The 22,948-nt window shown below is 50.5% G+C and overlaps 1 long non-coding RNA gene across 1 annotated transcript; it reads right to left on the reverse strand.

Annotated features, from left to right (window-relative positions):
• Positions 1 to 1,764: 1,764 nt before the first annotated feature.
• LOC136310188 (uncharacterized) lies at positions 1,765 to 22,948 on the reverse strand. Its single transcript, XR_010726526.1, has 2 exons — positions 22,747 to 22,948; positions 1,765 to 3,593 (listed from the first exon to the last, which is right to left on the reverse strand). It is a non-coding gene; the product is annotated as an uncharacterized lncRNA (long non-coding RNA).

The following is a 22,948-nucleotide window of genomic DNA, read 5'->3' on the forward strand; positions in this document are numbered from 1 at the left end:
TTGCCACATTTGGTAGTTGGCCACCCAGTGGCTCTACTCCAGAAGTTCATGTCAAATAGCAAATGATTTGTTAAACAGTAAATGAAGAAAGTCAGAAAATCAAACCCAAAATGAAGAAGGCCAATCATTTATTGAAACATTAGGCAGCAAAGTATAGTTGTTAAAAGTACAAGATTTGAACTCTGATTGCCTGGGCTGGAATCTTGGTTTCATTTTTCTCCAGGGCTATGACCTAGGGTTAGTCATATAATCACTAAGTGCCTCAGTTTCCTCACTTGGGAAAGATGTCATATTGTTGTTATAAGGATTAAAAGCAATAACCCTTAAAGGTCTGTATAAGGAACATGTTTAGCTCTTTGTACTGAAAACTGTGGCTTAAAATAAAAAGAGAGTTATTTCCTTCAAAAGACCAGAGGTAGGCCGTCAATGCTGGGGTGTTGCTCAGTGTCAGGGACCAGGGGTCCTCTGAATATTCACTGGTCTGTCACTCTCAACATGTGGCTTCCACTCTATGACTGAAGATGATCACTGGTGCCACAGCCATCCAATCTTCACCGCAGCTGGTCGGCAGGAAGGAGAGAGAGACTAGAGGCAAAAGGCTCATTCTGTACATGTCACTGACCAAAACCTAGTCCTTGGGCCACATCTGGATGCGTGGGAAACTGCTGAGTCTGCAGCAACCCCACAACTTGACAGCAGCGTCGCAAACTCAGCCCTAGACAACCAGTAACAAACAGGCGTGGCTATGTTCCAATCCAATTACTTACAGAGGCTGAAACTTGAACTCTAATCTTCTGCAAATAAGATGTTCTTTTCTTTCGCATAAGTAGGTTTATAAATCTAGTAACACCTGTGTTACCTTCCTTCTAGTTTGGGACAGAGGTTATCTGTGCTGCCTCTCCACGTTTCTCAGAGCCGTCGATGGCCTTCACGTGACATGGGTGTTGAGACATAAAGGGTGTCACCTGGAGTTGGCCTCAGAAAAATGCCTGCAAGGAATCAGTCAGAGGCAGAGCAGGAAAAAAATACTGGTTAAAAAAAAGAGAGAAAGAGAAAATAGAAAAATTTGTACTGTGGAACTTGGATCCAAATTGTATAACCACCTCAGACTTTTTTCTCTTTATTGAACATCACTATATTTATTGAGTGCCTACTGTGTACATAGAAACTTTCTAGAACTCTTTTTGGAATACTTTTTGTGATTTCACAAACACGGAATCCATGAATAAATGCAGATTGACTCACGTCCATGTATTGGTAGCACCTGAAAAGATCTCAGGATGAAAACTGGTGTGCTCATTCTGGAGGGGAGGAGGGCCAGGCAGCCCTAAAAGTCTCCAGAGAAAATCGTCAGGCAAGTGAGTGAATAGTTACGTACAAGGATGCTCATGGAAGAGGTATTTATAATGTGATGGAATGCTATGCAGCTGTGAAAAATAATGAGAGCTGAATATTTGCTAATATGAAAGAGGTTCCTGTAATGTTGTAAAGTGAAATTAGTCACACAGTACACGTACCACAGTCCCAGTTCTGTGACCATATCTATTTCACTTATGATGTGTGATGCAGACATACCCAGTTTATGATATACATATATATAAACTGAGTTTATGGGTAGAATATAATCTGGAAGGATATATATCCATAAGGTAGCATGTCTGAGATTTGGAGTACAGATGAATTTAACTGTATTCTTTGTACCTGTCAGTGTTTTCTAAATTTATTTACAATACTTTTATATCCAGAAATGTTTTGTTTTCATAATGACCGGTTTTTTTGGGGGGGGGGGGCTTATTCCATGCTGGGCACCGAGTTAAATTCCTTAACTCAATTTTTTATTAAAATTCGATGAGGCAGTAGTTATTTCTATTTTATCATGTGTGATAAAAATAAAGAGTCTCAAGCTCCCCTTGCTTCCTGCTACAGATCTGGGGCTCCAGAGGGCCGGCTCCATCCCACAGGCCTTGCTGCCACTCTGGGAAGGAGACTCAGGGGCGGAGCCTCTGGCCGTGGCCCCAGAGCTCAGAAAAGTGCTGAGGCCTGGGATCTTCCCAGCCAGGGCAGAATTCCTGGGGCTTGGCCACAGGGACAGGGTGAACGGATTCAGGCAGGAATTCTTGTCTGTCTCCTTCTTTGTTTTTAAAAGAAATCGCCATGGCCTAACCTGGGTCGAGCCCTGCGTTATCTGGTTTTCTTCAAAGGCTGAGCAAAGATGAGCTGCTGCTACTTAGTTATGCGGGGCTGTTTGGAGAAAGGGATTCTGGGAGAGCCTGTGCCCAGCCCAGACCAGAACTGGTTGTCAGCAGGGCCCCTTACTGCACAGGGACGAGCTTAGCAGATGTCAGCTCATTGGCGTGAGAGTTTCTCTTGTAACCTATCATCTGGAGCATGGCTAGATCCCCAACCTGGATGTTTCTAACAGTCAGCAAATCACAATGTGACCAAAGCTGGTGACGGGAACCACGTTGGGGCTCCCGCCCTGCCCTTCGTGTGGGGCGCCCTTCCCCAGGACCAGCCTGTGCGTCCGACACTTGACAAATGCATTTTCCTTTTATTCCATGTCTTATAAATGGCAGAGTCTGCTGGGTCCGAGGCCAGAGGGGCTTGGATGCAGGTCCGTCTTCTGTGCCACATTTTGCCTGCGTGACCTTGAATTAAGTCCTTAACACTTTCTGGCCCTCAGTTTACCCATTTGAAAAACTGGGTTCAAATATTAGGTCGTTTTGATTTGTTGAGTGTTTATAAGAAATACCAGTTGGGGGTCCAGGTCTCTGTCCCACTGACGGTGGGGTCCGTTAAGGCAAACACAGGATGTGGGTGCTTCCGATGTCCAAACACCAGGATTAAAGGGCTACTGGAGTTTCGGCATCACTGAGCTGACCCCTGGTGTGTCTGTGGGCGAGAGCAAAGGAGGGGCCCCCCAAATCGTGCCACACAGGGGTCCCCTGACCTACATAAAGCAAGTCAGGACCCCCTGGGGCCGGCCGATCGGAGCTCCTCAGACCACAGGGCAGAATGAGTTAGAATTAGGCACGGTTTATGGCTCTTTTTAAGGAGGCGGTGTCTTCAAGACCCGTGTCGATGTCAGTTTCATGAAAGTTCATTCTAAAAGTCCCGGTCAGCTTCTCCATCAGTGGCTCCCCCCTCCCGTCCCAGCACCCCCGGAGTGCCCGAGGCGCTTCTGAGATCAGAGAGCGTAATTACAGATGAACTGGGCTCCCGGGAGGGCTGACAGCTTCATTAGCTCCTGTCCCTGCGCTGCTGTCTCTGCGCTGGGCCCCACACTGGCGCGGGCGTCCTGAGTGCCAAAGAACTCAGCACGAGAGCCTCCTGGCTTGTTAACACGCTCTCCTCGGTCCCTCCTGACACATCCAGGCTGCAATTAGGCCCCGCCGAGAAGGAGAGGGAGCGGCCCCTGTTTGTGCATCCGGAGCTGGCTGGCGGGAGACTTGCTTGTCTGAGCCAGCCCGAAGATGCGGCGCTCCCCGGAATGCGGAGTGGCGGCGGCCGCCTGGGCGTGCACCTGCCCGGCCCGGCCCGGGTCAGGAGGCTGCAGGCTGCAGACGTGTTTCCGGGGGCGTCTGGCAGGGCTCCTGCACCGAAGACACCTGGGGTTAAGGAAGCTCATACACCAGGGGAAAGAAGAGGGGGAGAGGGGCCAGAGATGGGCAGGGATGGCCCCTGGGCGTGAGCCACGCGGGGGGGGGGGGGACGGGGACGGGGGACGGGACAGAACTTCCCTCTGAGCACAAGCCAGGTCCCCTAGAAAGGGCTCTGTGCTTGTACAGCATCAGAAAGCAGCAACTGGAGGGACCCTCTTCAAGAAAAGTGCAAAGCCCCAAGTTGATTTCTTGGTCCTCATGACGTCCTGGTGGCTTTAGGGATTGGACTCTATCTCTGAGTTCTGGCTTACTCCTCTCCCTCCCAGCTCAGCTGGAGCTTGGAAGAAGATTCCGGCTTTGAGGCAGAAGAGAGAAGCCATTAGCTGAGCACTGGTGCCTGTCCAAGAAGGTAAGGGAAGAAGAGGAGAGTGACATCTCCCAGCCCCGCCTGGAAGGGTCTACATTGGGCTTACTTAGTACCCAGATCCCCTCCCTCAAAGACGGAGTGGAAAAACAAAACTGATACGACTATGTGTTGAATTTTACATCAACGAAGCATAACTGCTCACAAAAATGAGGGGATCAGGGAACGTGCAGATGCTCCAGTACTTACAGCCTTTTGTATAGGGTGTTTCCACCAATGAAATAAAGGTTGGTTTTGCATCTCATTTGCATAACCAAACAACTTTCTCAGACGTATCATTTGCTTTTCTGATGTTCTTATTTAATAAAAAAAAAATCAAGGCCCTGGCCAGTTGGCTCAGCGGTAGAGCGTCGGCCTGGCGTGCAGAAGTCCCGGGTTCGATTCCCGGCCAGGGCACAAAGGAGAAACGCCCATTTGCTTCTCCACCCCTCCCCCTCTCCTTCCTCTCTGTCTCTCTTTTCCCCTCCTGCAGCCAAGGTTCCATTGGAGCAAAGATGGCCCGGGCACTGAGGATGGCTCTGTGGCCTCTGCCTCAGGCACTAGAGTGGCTCTGGATGCAACAGAGCGATGCCCCAGATGGGCAGAGCATAGCCCCCTGGTGGGCATGCCAGGTGGATCCCGGTCAGGCGCATGCGGGAGTCTGTCTGCCTCCCCGTTTCCAGCTTCGGAAAAATGAAAAAAAAAAATCAAATGCTTCTTTTTTTTTATCGTTTCATATTCATTTTGAAATAGCCCCTAATTTTTGTGAGCAGCATATTACACCTAAAAGTCAACCTTCACTTTCTACTTTTATATGATATTTAAAAACATGTTCCAATATTAGGCAGGGATGAATTTTAATCCCTTTGCTAGAACAGAGAATATTTTCCCCAAATGCAAATGCTCAGGGCCTGCAAACCCCTTTTCACAGACCTGCCCCACATCCCAAAGAAAACAAGAGATGTAAGAAACACGAACCTGTCCTATCACAAAAGCAGTGCGGCCTCACAGGGCACCACAGGCCCCAGGGCCTTAGAAGGACGCCTGGATCGGGGCGTGACCCCAACCTCCGGTCATGACTTTGTCAAGAGGCCCGCAGTGCTCACACTCCACACCGGTAGCTTCCCATGCACCTGCCAGGTTCCCGGGGAGACCTGCGTGCGCAGACCTGGGCCTGTTTTCTTTGGGTAAGCAGACGGAGGGGGAGTGTTGGAGTGCGAGCTAGCTCTCCATCAATCTCCTCTAATCTCCTCGCAGTGATTCTCTGCCCCGTGGCGCCTCCAGCTCTGACCCAGACTGCATTTTTGGCCCTTGTTAAGGAAAGGTGGCCCTGTGCACAGGGGAAGCCAGAGGGACCAGACACTTGCCATATTTATATTTCAAACAAGCACTGGCTAGACGCCGCCCACATGCCTGGCAGGTGCTTTGTTTTGAGGTGCTCAGAAGCCCGCAAGGGAGACGACGAGGAAGGGAAGGCGCGGAACAGAAAATGTACAAGTGCCGCGAGGCTTAGGGAACGTGACCATCGTTCTTTAAAGGTCCTGAAGGTCGGGGACCATGCAGCGGAGGCCACTGCGGGGCTGGGCCTCTGATGATGATGGGTATCGCTGGGTCCCACTGTGAGGGGGTGGGAATCAGAGGTCAGGGACTGGGTGGGGGCAGGGGACTCAGGCTGGAGAGAAGGGACTCTGCGGGCTGCCTAGCCATGAGCAACTGGGACAGTCACGCCCAGTCTACAGAACTCCACCAGGGATCCGGCAAGGGGACTGTGTGTGTGTGTGTGTGTGTGTGTGTGTGTGGCGCAGAGTAGAGGCTGGAAAACAGAAGTAGAAAGGGAGGCCTCCCCCACTGACTGCTTTTGAGTGACATCATTACTGCGTGTCAGCCACGGCCATGAGTGGGGTCATGCCACTGTGATGTCGGTCCACTGTACCCCATAGTTCTTTGTAGCTTTTCAGCCTATAAACCAGAGGGGTTTCTACTCAAGCTGTACCTGGGTTTGGACCTAGATCCAGCACCAGTCGAAACCCCCGGGTTTGGTACTCAAGGCGTGGGCATCCTCTAGGAGCTTGTTAGAAATGCATAGCCCCAGACCCACTAGATCAGTTTTTATAGCTCACCAGAACCATGGGACTCCCTGAGGGTTCCTGAACCAAGGTGGCCGCTGCCTGGGGCGCCATGTGACCTCAGGGATGGACTCTGGCCCTCCCAGGCTCAGGCCATGCAACAGTCTCCAGGTGCTAAGCAAGGCTTCGGGTCGGGTTTCAATACTGCCAGAGGGAGGCCAGCCAGAAGGGGCTCAGTCACCCTCAGGCACACGGCGTCAGGAACCGAAAACAACCTGGGAATGCAGGTGAGCTCATGTGATGCGGAGCAGCCATAACTCGTGCCGCAACAGGTTACATGTGTTCGTTGGGGAGGCGGGCTGCACAGGTGGAGTCCTGCGCCCGTACCTGTCAGCACTTCCATTATCCATGATTATCTGGACTTTCTTACCACCTGGCCCCAGAAGGAGCTGCCACACAGCTAAGTAGAGCGAAGTCGCTGGCCTTGCACTTTGGATAGAACAGTATCCACAGAGGCAAAGAATAACCAGCTGAATGTGTATGTGTGTGTGTGTATGTGTGTGTGTATGTGTGTGTACATGCGTGTGTGTGCGCAGGCACGTGTGGGTGTGTACAGACAGGGTAGTGGGGGCTGCTGAAATACGAGCACTTGTTAAAGGGGAATTCAATTCGAGGAGATGTTCTCTGCTTTTCTGCAGATCCCAGTGTGAGAAGAGCTTCTCATCACCGGCAGGGCCTTGAGCATTTGAGAATAATAAAAAGGAAAAGTTTTGAATTAAAATTTATGGTTGAGCCTGCCTGTCTGGGAGAAGCTGGCTTAGTGGGCAAGGCTGACGCCAGCCCGGCGGCAGGAGCTGGGAGAAATTGGACACCAGCATCCCTGTAAGGGAGGGGGGTGACTCTCCCGTTGACTAGCACGATGGCCCCTGGCCACCCGCTCCCTGCTCGGGCTGCACACAGGACGCCCCTGGAGTGGTTAAAAATGCTGCTGCCTGGGCCACATGATGGACCCAGCCAATCTGAAGCTCTGAAAGTGGGGCCCGCTGGCTGAATTATTTTAATGTGACACCAGCACGGAGAACCCCCAGAGACTCCAGAGCTAGGGGACAGGAGAGGGGCTCTTCTTTCTGCCCCTCCGTCTCCCCCTCTGCTGGGAGGGGCCGTAGAACTGATTCAGGGGACGCCAGAGGGGTGACCTGAGCACGCAGCTCTTTGGAGTTTTATCCACTTATGGGGTGCCTGAAACAGATAAGGAGTCAATCTGACAAACTCATCTGTGGGGACGTGGCAGCGGGTGAGCAGCCCCCGCCACCCCCATGCCTCTGAGCAATGGAATGCTTCCGATAGACCCTGCAGGCCACGATCTTACTTTAACCTGGGTATTAGTGTTCTACCGATGACATAACAAACTATCATAAACGGCATGGCTTGAAACAAGTTGTTATCCAACAGCTCTGCAGCTTAGACGTCCAACACGGTCTTACAGGCTAACATCAGGTGTGGCAGGGTCGCCTTCCATCTGCAGGGTCGCCTCCCATCTGTTCGTCCGTTTCCCTGACTTTGCTAGCTTCTGGAGGCGGCCCGCATTTCCTGGCCCTCGGTCCCTTCATCAAGGTCACTCTGATGTCTGCTTGTCTCACATCTCCTGCTCTGATCTCGCCCTCCCGTCTCCCTCGTCGAAGACCCCTTATGACGAACTGGGTTCTCCAGGTTCGCCTTCCCACCTGCCCTTCCTACTTGCAAAATCCCTTTTGCCACGGGAGGTCATATTCGTGGGTTCTGTGGATTAGGACGTGGTCATCTCTGGGGTGGAGTATTATTCTATCTCCCAACACCCTGGCAACCGCCCTGGGAGTCAGATGTGCATTGCCCCCATTCGGCAGATGAGAAGACTGACACCTAGCCAGAGACAGGCAGCAGCAGGATAGTAAAGGTGAAACTGTATTCTCGCCACTCCCTTCCTTGCTGACACCGCAACTAGCAGCCACCTCAGGGGATCCTCACCCATCCTGACCCTCTGGCCATCAGTCTCCCTCGTCCCTCTAGAAAGCATCAGGTGCCTCCTGCCCGCCTTTGGGGTTGGTTATTGCCACACCGACGTGAGCCAGCTTTGCGGCCACCCAGCTCCTGATACAAAATGGTGTTACAGACAAACCCACAGCTGCAACCAGGTGAGGTGGGTGTCAAAACAGGGCCCAGGAAGCCAGCTGTGTCTGCGGTGGTGATCACGGTGCTGGGCTTCTCTGGTCCCCTTGAGTAGGTCAATGTACGCACAGCACCAATTGCCTTTCCCCTGTGGCACCTGTCAGAATCCCAGCATTGTACTTCTATAATTAACCTCGGTCTTTCTCAGCTGTACACTGCATGAGGACAGAAAATATATTTGTTTAAGTCTCCAGGGCCTTGTAGAGTAGATGGCATTTAGGGGATATTTAATAAAGATCTGTTAAGTGAAGGAATGCTTTGCAGCAGTGTAAGGCTTACTGATTACAACTCCTCCGTTCCTGCTGGAAGCTGCGGTCGATCGCATTAATGTTCTCAGCTACTGCCGTCCCTGCGAGAGGACTGCACGTCCCCATTCATTGACATGTGACCCCAGGGGACACTTCCCTGCTCCTGTTCCAGACTTGGCCAATGGAGTAAAGACGGAGATGACAGAAGCCATGTCTGAGAAGCTTTAAGAGTAATTGATGGCACAGCTCTGCCTCTTGTTCGCTTCTCTTTGCTGAGAGAACACAATATCCTGACCACAGGCTTCACCTTCAGGACGTGTCCCAGGATGAGAAGATCCAGGGAGGAGAGCCACAGGGGCCACCGTGTAGCAATCACCACGTGCAAGAATGAAGCTGTTGTTCCTGTAAGCCAAACAGACTTGGGGATTTTTGTTACTGACACATAACTTAAACTCTGACAAATACAGAAGTGGTACTGACATCTCAGGATGCCGCCAGCTTCCTCCCCTGCAGATGGAGACCATGCTCTGCCACCTGTGTGATTTCCAGCTGTGTGATCTTGAGAAAGTCACAAAACATGGCTTCCAATTTCCCCACCAAGACAGGAAGCTTCCTCCTAGCTTTCTGATCAGTCATTCTGAAGAACTGGACTATCATTTGACACTTGACCTTTGTCCTTAATCAGACATCTTTGCATGTGGTAGGATGGTACCAGGGAAGTCACCCCAAATTTTGAATCCAACAGTTATGTATTCTAGGTTAATTTTTTTTAATTTGTCATTTGTAAAAGTCATCTTGTCTAAAGAGGGAAATATATCACACAGCACTGGGTATGTCCTTGAGCCCAGTGGACACTCAGCAAATGGAAGTGTCCTCCCCACTTCCCCGTGCCTTCTTGGTCAGACTGAGCCCTTTGAGGTGAACTTTTTTGCTTCTCGTGTGCACTGAACCTGGGTGCTCCTGCAGGGAGGGAATAATAAAAATCCCTGGATAAAATCCTACAGAAGTGTATGCAGATGTTCATAGCAGCATTATTTACAACAGTCCAGAAGTGGAAGCAACCAAGGGTCCATCAAATGATGAACTGGTAAACAGACTGTGGTGTGTCCGTGCAAAGAACTGTTACTTAGCCACAAGAAGGAACAAAATACTGCTCTTGCTACAACCTGGGTGACCTTTGTAAACATGCTGAATGAAAGACAGTCACAAACAGCTAGGCATTGCACGCCTTTATGTTAAATATCCTGAATACGCAAGTCCATAGACACAGAAAGGCGATTATTGGTCATCTCGTCTACTGGGAGGCTGGAGAGGCTGGGCAGGGCTGGCAGGAGGGGTGAGGATGAATGGGTAAGGGTTTTTACTGGGGGTAATAGAAGTATTTTGAAGTTAGATAGTGGTGATGGTGGAAATCTGAAAACATACTAAAGAACACTGTACACTTTAAAAGGTGAATTATATCTCAATATTAAAAAAAAAAAATCTCGAGGGATGGGAAGGGATGAGTGGCCAGGGGTTGATGGCACAGGTGGGGGACATCGCCACGTCCATCCCTCTTCTCAACCCTCTCAGGGTTATCTTGCTTGGGTCTCCTAAATCTCCCTTTCTGCTGATGCCCCATGCCTGTGCACAGGGAAAGTTCTGCTTCGCTCAAAGGAAATGGTGGAGATTTTTCACAGGTTTGAGCATATAAATGCTTGAAATATGAAGGAATTAAAGATGGCGGCGTTCTGGATTTCCGATTCCTAACTCTAAAAGTCTCAAAGACAGGCCAGCTCAAGGGTCTCGAGTCCTTCCCAGCACCGGAGTTCCTTTCTGGAGCTCTGAACCGTTTCCTCCATCCCTCCTTCCCCATCACTGTGGGCCTGAGCCCTAACTGGTTGCAGTTGGTGGGAATGGCTGTCAATCAGGTTGTTGGCCCGCTCAGCATAGCATGGCACCTCCTTCCTCTCCAGACCCAGGGGGCCAAGGCATTGGTGGGTGGGTGGGAGAGAGCATGCAGAAGGAAGTCTGCCTTCCATACACCACCTCCCACCCCAGGAGAGGGCTGTTCCCTCACAATGTTCCACAACCACTCATCGATGGACCTACCACCCAAGGCCCAGAAAATTCTAACCTTCCCTTGCTTGCCAGGACAGTATAGTTTCCTTGTCCCATTTTTATTTTTTATTTTTTTTAATTTTTTTTTTCTGAAGCTGGAAATGGGGAGGCAGGCAGACAGACTCCCGCATGCGCCCGACCGGGATCCACTCGGCATGCCCTCCAGGGGGCGATGCTCTGCCCATCCGGGGCGTTGCTCTGTAGCAACCAGAGCCACTCTAGCGCCTGGGGCAGAGGCCAAGGAGCCATCCCCAGCGCCCGGGCCATCTTCTGCTCCAAAGGAGCCTCGGCTGTGGGAGGGGAAGAGAGAGACAGAGAGGAAGGAGAGGGGGAGGGGTGGAGAAGCAGATGGGCGCTTCTCCTGTGTGCCCTGGCCGGGAATCGAACCCAGGACTTCCGCACGTCAGGCAGACGCTCTACCACTGAGCCAACCGGCTAGGGCCACTTGTCCCATTTTTAATCCACAGATTCAAAGATGACCGATCCCATTGTTAGTGCATCCTAGCAAAAGGAAGACACGTTAAGCAATTACTCTTCCCTGCTTTTTTGCTTCTGTATTTTTAGATTTTAAGATCAAATAATAACTTACCAAGCCAGATTTCTGGGTGTGTTTTGAATTGATCTGAGCCCTGTGGGCCACCATGACAGGCTAAGTGGAGCGAATTGACCGGAAGACACCCACACCTAGAAGAAAGTGGGTCCGTCCAGGATCAGTTGCCCCCGCCCCGTGTGTGTGTGTGTTTTGGGGGGTCCCCTTTCTTTGCCAGGCTCCACTTACCTCTGAGAGGGTGCAGGTAGAGAGTTGGAATATGGGGACATGACTTGTTCCTTTCCTCAGAGCTTTCGAAGCTTATTTACAAAGCCCTCCAGCTCTTGGGTTGAAAGACTCGCCCAGGTATGCTCAGAGCAATCCTGGCCCCAGTCAATATTTATATCCTGGGGCCTCAGCTCAGGTGGCTTCATGAGACTCTTTGAGCTCCACTTAACTCCTGCCCATTGATCATCTGCGGGAGACCTTTGGCCCGCTGGCCTCTCTCTCTCTTTATTATACGGCGCAACTGGGAATACACTTGACTTTCAAAGGCTCTACTTGTGCCATTCAAAGAAAAATGTGCACCTCATTTTTAAGCCCTATCTTGTTCCCTTGCAAGTCTGAATAAACATTATTCAATAGTCAAAGTTACTTAAGCATCAATCATTCCCACTTCAAGGAGAAGGTAAGGGAACAAAGATGTAACAGCCCAAGAAGACTGAAATTTAACCTCCACTCTGGGTGCTTTCCAAGCTTGTTCAGATTAGTTCTTCAAAAAGGAGCCCCGGAGAATTGACGTTGCCTTTGGTTCGCTGAAATTCTCTTTCTCTCAAGGATTGCACTTGAACATGAAGCAAGTCATCTCGGAAGCCCCAGGCAGGCGGTAAACCTGGCTAGCGTGTGTATTTGCTCTCTCTCTCCTCTGGAGTAACTTACACAAACCTTTGACATTCCTGGTCCCCCTGCCAGACCCTCCCTTGGATAGGTTTCTGACCCAGCGCTCCACCAATCTCTTCCTCCAATACATCTCCCAGTTCATGAGCTTCATGTCTTTTTTTCACCTTCCTTCCTTTCCCTCTACCAACCTCTGAAAACTGAATCACCCTCCATAGAAAAATGGGCCTCTGACATGTCCACTTTTGCTTATCTCACTGACTGATGCCCATGTAGGATGTAGAGGTCCTCCTACTGTAGAGCAGAGGACAGTGATTTTCCAGGTGTGACCTCAGACCGCCTGCTCTGGACTCACCTGGTCTTGTTGAGCTTGGAGATTTCCCAGACTGCACCAGGTCTACAGAATTGGACTCTGGGAAGTGGGCCAGAAAATCTGCATGTCTAACGAGCTCACATGCAATCCTTTCTCTCAGTGAAGTTGGGGGATCCGCTGTTACTGAGAGTGGGAATCATGGCTTTGGACTCAGAAACACCCCAGCTAAATCTTGTCCTTTGCTCTTTACCGGTAACAGCTTTATTGTGATATAAACACATACCATGTCATTTGCCCATATTGTACATGCAATTCAGTGGTTTATTATTCTTTAATTAATTTATTAATTCATTCATTCATTTTTATAGAGAGAGGAGAGAGAGAGAGAGAATGAAAGAGAGTGGAGGTGGGAGGAGCAGGAAGTATCAACTCCCATATGTGTTTTGACCAGGCAGGTCCAGGATTTTGAAATGGCGACCTCAGTGATCCAGGTTGAAGCTTTATCCACTGCGCCACCACAGGTCAGGTCCAATGGTTTCTAGTAAACTCACAACATTGTGCCATCGTCATTACAATCAAGTTTAGGATATTTTTACTACTCCAAAAGAGAAGCCCTATCTCGATTAGCCCCTCAGCCTGAGCAACCTGCACTCTGCTTGCTGTCTCTATGGCTTTGCCTATTCTGAGCACTTCATCATATATATGGAAACACACAATAGGCAGCCATTTGTGTCTGGGTTCTTTCACTTAGCATAATGTTTTCAAGGTTCATTCATGTTGTAGCATGTCAGCACTTCACATTCTTTTTTATGGTTGAGTAATATTCCATTGTATGGATATACCAAATTTATTTATACTCATTCATGGGTCGACGGGCACTTGGGTTGTTTCCATTTTTCTTTTAGCTCTTATGAAAAAGGCTGCCATGAACATTTGTGTAAAGGTTTTTGCACAGATACATGCTTACATTTCTCCTGGGTATGTGAACGGGAGTGGAATTGCTGGATCCTATGGTAACTGTATCCATACCATTCCCCCCCCCCTTTTTTTTTGTATTTTTCTGAAGTTGGAAGCGGGGAGGCAGTCAGACAGACTCCTGCATGTGCCCGACCGGGATCCACCCGGCATGCTCACCAGGGGCGATGCTCTGCCCATCTGGGGCATCGCTCTGTTGCAACCAGAGCCATTCTAGTGCCTGAAGCAGAGGCCACAGAGCCATCCTCAGTGCCCAGGCCAACTTTGCTCCAATGGAGCCTTGGCTGTGGGAGGGGAAGAGAGAGACAGAGAGGAAGGAGAGGGGGAGGGGTGGAGAAGCAGATGGGCGCTTCTCCTTTGTGCCCTGGCCGAGAATCGAACCCAGGACTCCTGCACACCAGGCCGATGCTCTACCACTGAGCCAACAGGCCAGGGCTTGCATATCATTTTGAGGAACTGCCAGACTGTCTTCCAAAGTGCTGGACCATTTTACATTCCCACTAAGCAGTACATGGAAGTTGTAATCTCTCCACTTCCTTGCCAACTCTTGTTTTGTCCATCTTTTATTTATTATTATTATTATTATTATTATCGTTACAGCCATCCTAGTGGTGTGAAGAGGCCCTTCATCATGGTTTTCATTTGCATTGCTGTAATGGAGAATGAGGTTGAGCATCTTCTCATGCACTTTCTGGCCATCTGTGTATCTTCGGAGCAGTTGCATGACTTGGGGAGGTATGTAATCCTGAGCTTCCGTTTCCCTGACTAGAAAATGGAAGGGGATTAAATGAGATAATGAGCTGGGGTTCCTGCTATGTAGTAAGCATGTGAAGGTTGACCTTTGCACACCACTAATTTGAAGCACGTTAACCTAGCCAGGCTGGAACCATGATTCCATAATTCCCTTTGCTCTGTGAGGTTCTGGGTTAGAACTGACCACAGGCGACACCTGGGGTTAATTTGGAAAGCTCAAAGGGGCAGCAGCCATTCCGTGCTCTGAAGGTTAGTAGGACGCTGCGGCAGCTCACGCGTGTGGCCTCTGTTCTGCCGCGTCCTTTTGTCGCGGTAAGACAGCACATCTGCCAGCATTTTCACCAGCTCCTGCTGGATGCCTGCCTTCGACCTCTCCAGATCCTGTGCCAGGAGCCCGTGACTTCTCTGACTCAGGGCACAATTTCCCCAGCAGGTCCTCTGCGCCATCCAAGCTGCACCAGAGACAGGCTTGGGTCCCAGCTTCCCTGGCGGGTTTCAGTGGATCTGTGCTCTCCTCCCTCCATCCAGATCGCTTTCCTCACTGCGGGTTTGGCTCTCCGAACCGGCTTCTGACTCAACAGCAGAGACAACGGCCGCGCACAGAATCGCCCACCACCTTCCAGGATGGTGTGAGCCCCAGTTCGTTCCTGCGCAATGCAATCTCCCCTCCGCCCCCCGCAGGCATGCTGCCGCCAGGGGCGGGGACTCATCAAACAGGGCCCCCGGGAGTTCTTCCCAGGGGCAGCCTCAACCCACCCCTGCTGCGCTGGTTCCCCATCGCTGCCTTAATGAATTACTACCTACTTCCTGGCTTAAATCAACACCAATTTATTATTTTACAGTTCTAGAGGTCATAAGTCCAAAATAGGGTTCACTGAGTTGAAACAAGGGGGTCCTCAGGGCCTCCTGGAGGCTCCAGGAGAGACTGTGTCCTTCCGTTCCCAGCATCTCGAGGCTGCCTGCATCCTTCGGCTCCTGGTCTCTTCCTCCATCTTCAAAGCAGTGGCAGCTTCGATTCTCTCTTCCATATAATGACCCTCTTGCTTCCCTCTTGTAAAGACTCTTGTTGTTAGAGTATGCCAACCCAAATCATCTAAGATAATCTCCCCAAATCAAGATCTTTAACCACGTCTGCAGGGTCCCTTTTGCCCTGTGAGGCAGTCACAGGTTCTGAGGGCTAGGTCTTGCCTGTCTTTGGGGGCTATTATTCCACCAGCCACCTTCCCCATCCACTCTTCTCACCTTCCCCGCACTGCTCAGTGCCCCAGGATTCTGACCCGGGGGAACTGTAGCTACTGGCTCCTTGCCCTCTCCTTTCTGGTAGGGTTCAACCAAAGAGAAGCACCCGCAAAGATCAGGAAACAGAGGCATGCCTGGTCCTCCCGCACCCCAGGGGGCCTGTGGGTGACTACATCCCTCTGCAGAAGGACAAGGCGCAGGGCTTTCTGCCCAGCTCCAGCTCCAGCTCCAGCTCCAGCTCCAGCCCCAGCTCCAGCTCCAGCTCCAGCTCCAGCTCCACCCGGCGGTAACAGTGCCCCCGCCTACCTAGTCCCGAGTCCTGCACAATTTCTGGTTGGTTTCTTTACATCCGCACACACCTTTGGAAAATATTCCTGTCTGACATAAAACTGCTGAAACTATAAAGCTCTTAGAACGTAATATATGATCTTGGATTTATCAATGGATTCTTAGATAGGACCAAAAAACCCACAATCAGCAACAACAACAACAACAACAAAAAACAACAGAGCCTGACCAGGTGGTGGCGCAGTGGATAGAGCGTGTGACTGGGATGCGGAGGACCAGGTTCGAGACCTCGAGGTCGCCAGCTTGAGTGCGGGCTCATCTGGTTTGAGCAAGGCTCACCAGCTTTGGACCCAAGGTCACTGGCTCGAGCAAGGGGTCACTCGGTCTGCTGGAGCCCCCTGGTCAAGGCACATATGAAAAAGCAATCAATGAACAACTAAGGTGCCGAAACGAAGAACTGATGCTTCTCATCTCTTTCTCTTCCTGTCTCTCTGTCCCTATCTGTCCCTCTTTCTGACTCTGTCTCTATCACAAAAAAACCCCAGATAAAGTGAACTTTATCAAAATTAAAAACTTTTGTCTATCAAAGAACACTAGCGAGAAAGTGAAAAGACAGCCTGCTGAGTGGGAGACAGTGTTTGCAAATCATAGATCTGATAAGAGTCTAAGAGAGTGTATAAAACTCAATAGTAAAGAGACGAACAACCTAGTTAATAAGTGGGCAAAGGACTCAAATAGTCATTTCTCCAAAGAAGGTATACAAACGGCCAATGAGCACATGAAAAGATGCTCCACATCCTTATTCAACAGGGAAATGCACATCAAAACACAATGAGATACTACTTCCCACAGACTAGGACAGCTACAATCAAAACCAAAGGAAAATCACAAATATTGTGAGGACGTAGAGAGGGCGGAACCCGCGGACATCGCTGGTGGGAATGTAAAAACAGCGCAGCCATTCGATCATGTAAAAGTCTGGCAACGCCTCAGTAAGTTAAAAATAGAATTACTATATGACGCAGCAACTCCACTCCTAGGTAACAGGATTGAAAACAGGGGTTCAGATACAAACTTGTACATGAATGTTTGCAAGCAGCATTATTCACAATAGCCAAAAGGTGGAAACTCAGATGTACATCAACAGATAAATGGGTAAGCAGAATGTGATATATCCATACAGTAGAATATTGTTTGGCAATAAAAGGGAATGAAGTTCTGACACATGCTACAATGTGGATGAACCGTGAAAAAATTATGCCAAGTGAAAAAGTCAGACAGAAATGGCTGTATCTCGTATGATTCTATTTATAGAAAATGTCCGGAAAGCAGGCGCTGGGGTGGGGGTGAGAACGGGGAGTGAGTGCTTCACGGGTACAGGGTTTCCTTTCGGGGTGATGAGAACGTTCTTGAACTAGGTAGTGGTGACGGTTGCACAATACTGAGAATGTACTAAATGCCAATGAATGGAACACTTTTAAATGGTTTAAATGGTAAGCTTCATGGTATGTGAACAAACATTCCTTTTAAAATTATTTGAAACGTGCCACATGACTGCTACCAGGACAGAGCCCCAGGAGTCCGCCAGTCCTCCATGGAGCCGTCACTTCTACAGTGGCCCCCGCCCCCCTGAGGAGCCTACTCATCGTGGGGGCAACCTCTGTTGACTTCCGCAAGGCTCCTTCCTGCAAAAGCATGTCTTCCTCTGGGGGTGCAAATGCACCCGCTGCCGAGGGAGGCCAGCACCTCTCTGCGGCCTCGCTGACTGCGGCAGGGCGTGGCAACCAGAGCAGGTGGTTTGAGGCACAGTTTCCAGAAGTTTCTTGAGCAACATTGGGGCTGGACCTGAGGCTACCCTGGGCACTTATGACATCTCCAGTGGGGAGGCTGAGGACACTCTGTTCTGTATTCCCCTTTGGGGTTGGGTGCGAGTAGCCCAGTGACCTCACAGTATCCCAGACAACCTGCCCAGAGGAAAGACTATTTGGCTAGAGATGTGACCTGGACAGAAGGTCAGAGGCAGCCACTGGCTCAGGGTCCAGCTTAACAGAAACTTCTGTTTTCTAAATTATGTGGGTGTCCTGAGCCAGGCCAGCTTCCTTGACTCTCTCTCCACCCTTCCAGGCCCTTTACGGATGGTTGTCCGGATGGTGGCCCTGGCCGCAGCCAGACATGGCTCCCCAGGGGGGCCTTCTGTCACCCTGCCTTCCTGATTGGCACACTCGGTATGGCCAGACATACTCTCTCCTCCCAGGCACAAGTTTAGGCCAGTCTCCCCCAGTTTGTAACATACCTCCCACCCTTCATTCCAACCTGATGGCCATTTTTCTTATCACATTCACTGCTGACCTTAGTTGGTTGCATTTCTGTGTCTTTGCTCCCTGGATGCGAGGGCCAGCCCCTCTGCTCATTACGCTTGGATCCTCCCAACCAGCTCCAACATGTGAGCAGTAAGCACCTGCTTTGGATGCCCTCACAGCAGATAATTCATGTCTGCTGCAAAAGAGCCGATGAGAGGAGACCACAGAGGGGCGGGTTGTTCCTCACCCAGGACTGTTTTTCACAACGTGACACAAGTTCAAGGTTTCTGCCAGCAGGGCTGTTTCCCAATGCGCCAGAGGGGTGTGCATTTCACATGCCTGGAGAGGCCCCCGATTTATGGAGCTTTAAGATCAAAACAAGGTCAGAGGGAAAACTGCCTGACCCACTGTGAGTACAAAGTGATTTGAACTAAAATAGGTAGAGAACATGAAGATCACAGACAATGGAATTTCAGATTTAGTGTCTGCTGCTCCGTCTCCTGAAAAATGGGCAGCCTCCCAGGTCCCGAGCTTGGCTTACTCTGCACTGTCTTTCAGACCTCACTGTGCAGACTTTTCTGAGCTAAATTTCTACCTGACGGCCACAAATACTCTATCTGGAGTCACAGCACACTTCAAATGCAACATGTCTCTAATTGAATTCATTCATTCATTCATTCATTCATTCATTCACTGCACTTCTCACATCACCATCATCTCTAAACCTCTCTGCATCCTGACGTCTCCATCCCTTCCAATTCTGACTCCCAGTGGACCACAACCCCCAGCTGCCTGCCATCCCAACAGATCCCTGCTTCTCCCTGCTGCAGGCGACCCTAGTCCCAAAGTCTAACTTCTCTGAAGCCCAGCAACATGCAAGCTATCGGTGGCCACTACAAACCTTCAACTCATTAGCATGAAAACGCCATTTCATTCATTCTTCACCTGCTATGTCTTGACTGTCTATTATGTGCTGGGCATTGTGTTAGGGACTGGGATCATCACAGGGACAGAGACTCTTGGGCTCATGACCTAGTCGGGAAGGCACCATGAAGTTGTGCGGCAGGGTGAAAAGTGCTATAATAGGGAGGGAGGAGGAATATACTCTGGAGCCACAAGTAAAGACACAGGCCCCAGCCTCGGTGGTTCGAGTCTTGAGTCCTCAGCAAGGCTGAGAGGCTGTCCTTAACTGGCCCTGATCCCCTTTCCAGGCCTCTAGACACCTCGCGTGTCCCATGAAAAAACCACAAAAGCCTCTGAGTGTCTCAAACAGGCCAACCTCCTCCTACTTTGATCCATGCTTTTTGTTCATTCTTTTTTCTCCCTGGACTAACCTTGCTCTACACCTTCACGTGTCAAATTACTACTGAGTCTTTAAGGGCCATAGAAACACCACCTCCTCTCTGAAGTCTTCCTTGGTTTCAGATCACTGATCTCATCTGTTCCCGCATGTGGTACTGGAGTGGTCTGTCCATGTCTCTGTGCCATTCAATTCAGGGGCAGGCACCATATTTTGTTCATTTTTGAGAGCTCCAGAGAGCCTGTCTACCATAATAACCTACACTGAGCGGAAGGTGAAGATGAATAAAGGAAGAAGGCCCAGCAGGATTTTCTGTCTTGGCTACATTGAAACATGAAGGGGACCCACGTGGTATCCTTGTGTGCGCTGCTCCCTTGCACTGAAACCCCCTATCAACTGATGTGCTCCAGCACTAGGCTGGGAAAAGGTCGAGGGTAATCACGTGTAACCTGGGGGCCTTAGCGCGCACCTGCAGGTCCACAGAAAAGCTTCCCTGACCGTGACCAACAGCAAATACTTTGCACTCTTTCACTTCACCATTACAATCTGTGCTGTGCCCACGCTGCGACTGAATTAAGGCTCTTACAAATACACCTAACCACATCTTTCTCCCTCACATACTCGGTAAGGGGACCTTGCTTCTACTTGGGACTCATTGTTCTCTGCCATCCTTCTAAACCTGCCCTTTCTGCTTCTCAACCTCTGGCAAACTTTCCCCGCCTAACCCGGTTCTATTTGAAACGGCCATCAGCCCGGACCATGCGACCTTCTTCCCAACCCCTCCTCTGACACTTGGACCCCCCACCTTGGCTTTGCTTTGGAGAAACTTGAAAAGGCTGGTTTCCTCCATCCCCTTTAATCATACTCGGTTATCTGGATCAGCATTTTTATTTTGCATTGTTAAAACATTCTGCCTTGGATGCTGCCTTCATTGGGGGAGGGGAGAGTTGGCATGAGGATTGTTGATGATGGCTACGTTTTATTATGTGTGATGGTCCTGGGTTAGACATGCAGTTTGTCAAGCTGGGGGCTGGGGGAAGGGAGGGGGAGAAGGACATGAAATTCCATAAAGTCACAGGGCAAAATATTTTTCAAGGAGACATCAAAGCCTTTTTTTCATGGTGTCTGGCCTTGACCCCGTTTCACACTGGCAAAACACAAACTCAAATTAAAATAAAAATACCAGGCTGGCTCCATTTAGCCAGTTGGGTTGCTGGGCTAAGTGACCAATTTTATTAAAAGTCACCAAATGCAAACATTCCAAGATTTATTTTCCTTGCTTATAATTTTTCTGCCTTTCCACTGGTGGGCTGTTTATTCCTAATGATTTGGTTAGGAAAAAAACATTCGCTCATACCAGTGGAGGTCTTATATACCAAGCTGCAAACCAGAGCGCCTTTTATTGTGGAATAAAACCCCTGGAAAACAGGCTCCAGGGGGGCCCGCTGACGGCTAGTTTACAAGCATAGCACAATTGACGCCATTATAATTAGTTCCCCCCCAAAGTCTTATATTTTAGGGCAGAGATCTGAATCTTTCTCTTTGCACATGAATATCTCCGGACTAGAGCAAAAACATTATGGAGGGTGAGTCATAGACCAGCTCAGGGCTTTAAAGACTAACGCAGATCCTATAAATCTAACCCACATTCTTTTACTGGGAATGACTGACTTTTATGAAAACCGAGGATTGTAAATCAGAAACCTAAATAGCTTGCTTTGCAGCAGATAAACACAGATTTATGTAGTGGCTGAGCCCTAACTTAACCCTTGCATGGAGCCACAGAGGACCTTGGGGGGGGGTACGAGTGTAGTGGGCTGTGTGTATGTTTGTGTGTGCTTATATTAGCACTGGTATTCTTCAAGGCTGGAGTGTGGAGAGGAGACGTGCCACATGTCTGTCTCCAGCAGATGAAGATGGGTGACATGGGGAGCATGTCTTTCGGTGACCAAGCATGCTTGCTACTAATCCCCCTCTGCTGGGTGCACACAAAGCTGCCAGGAGTTGGCTCCCGGTCATTCCAAAAAGATCAGTTCGCCTTGTGATGGACACACACGTGGAGCTGACCTAGAAGGGGTGTGTGTGGGTACTCGCATGTGAGCCTGTCCGCACCTGGCTTCTGCTCCCTACCGGTGTGACCTCTTCTTCAGCACCAACCACCCCTGGACCTCGACCTTCTCAGCTGCAAAACGATGCATCTCTCTGGCCTCTTGTAAGGATTAAACAGAACAATTACCTAAGGTGTTCAGAACAAGGCTGGCTCATGATAGACACTCAACACGTGTTACACAGTGTTGTTACTATTGTTACCAGAATCCCTGGTCATGTGGACGTGGCTTCTCAAACTGTAATGTGCACACCAGTCGCTTGGGCATCTAGTTAATTAAAGCTCCAAGTCTGATCCTGTGCCTGAGAGGCCAGGCTCTAACAAGGGTACTAACAAGCTGGCTGGTGATGTTGAGGCTTCTGGTTCCTGAACATTCCGCGCCCACACCTTTGAATTGAGTAGGTGCAGAATTCAGAATTTACCAACGGTGCCTACATCCTTTCTCATTCAATTCTCCTTCTAACGTTTGCCCAGGGGGACAGATCAAGCGTTCTTCTTGTGGCTGATATTTATAGCCACCAACGTGATCCTGAGCAAAGATACAGGTCTCCAAATCCTCCCCTGCCTGAGCGCGGCGCCGTCCCTGCGGGTCGCGGTGGCAGCTGGGTCCCCGGGTCCGACCCTCCCCGCCAAGTTCTGCAGCCCAGGCACTGCTCTCGGCGGAGCCGCCCCCCTTCGCGGCCGCAGCCCCAGCCTCACGGGCGCTTCTGCGTTCCCACCCCGACTTTTACAGGGAAACAGGGCCCTCGAATCCCAGGAGAGAGGCAAGGGGCATCTATCATTTTTTATGTGGCATTTTAAAGGCGGAGGCTCCCAGGCGGCCCGGAGACAAAGGCCGGCGGCGGGTTAATGGAGAACCTGGGATTTAATCATTAACGTTAATACTAAAGCTGCCCGAGGAGCCCCCTGAGTGAGGCGGAGGGAACTGGGAGGCGCTGGGAGGGGGCTTTGGTTCAGCCATTGGGGGTGGGCATTCAGGGCATTGGGTCCCGGGCCCATCCTTGCAGGTGAGGCTTTGTGATGTCTCCAGGGAGAGTGGGGGGGCCACTCGGGTGACACCAGACTGGGGACTGGATCCCTCCCTCAGGCACTCCTGCCCCGTGAACGTGCGGGAATTACTAGCTCACTTTCTAGGCCAGACCTGAGATCCAGGTGGGTAAGCAGCCAAGATCCACGCCACTGGCCAGCTGGCCGCTGGGCGAGTCCCGGGCACACACAGGGTGAGGCCCCAGAGGCTGCGCGTCCACCCCACCCCCACCCCCACCCGCCCTCAGGCTCTTCCCAACCCCCTCCTCCGGGGTGAGGGGTCAGCTCTGACATCTGCGGGGCGCAATCCCACCCCACCCCCATCGTCAGCCTGCCCCGCCCCCAGGGCTCACACGCGGGGTCCCCTCCACCCTTATCTCATTTTAATCATTTACCTGGAGCTGGAAAGGAGCTGCCTCCTTCAGGTTTCCCGAGTGCTTGGACAACGCTTCAAGATCACACAGCCAGGAAGTCATTTCCTGTCCCGAGCTCCTCCGAAGCGCTGGCAAGGAGCCGCGGCCCTTTGACGCCCCCTGGAACAGCTGTCACACTCTCTGCTTAACAGGAGGGAGCGGACCAAGCCCGCAGCCGCCATGG

Source organism: Saccopteryx bilineata, chromosome 7, assembly GCF_036850765.1.
Source record: "Saccopteryx bilineata isolate mSacBil1 chromosome 7, mSacBil1_pri_phased_curated, whole genome shotgun sequence".
In the NCBI taxonomy this organism is placed as follows: Eukaryota; Metazoa; Chordata; class Mammalia; order Chiroptera; family Emballonuridae; genus Saccopteryx; species Saccopteryx bilineata.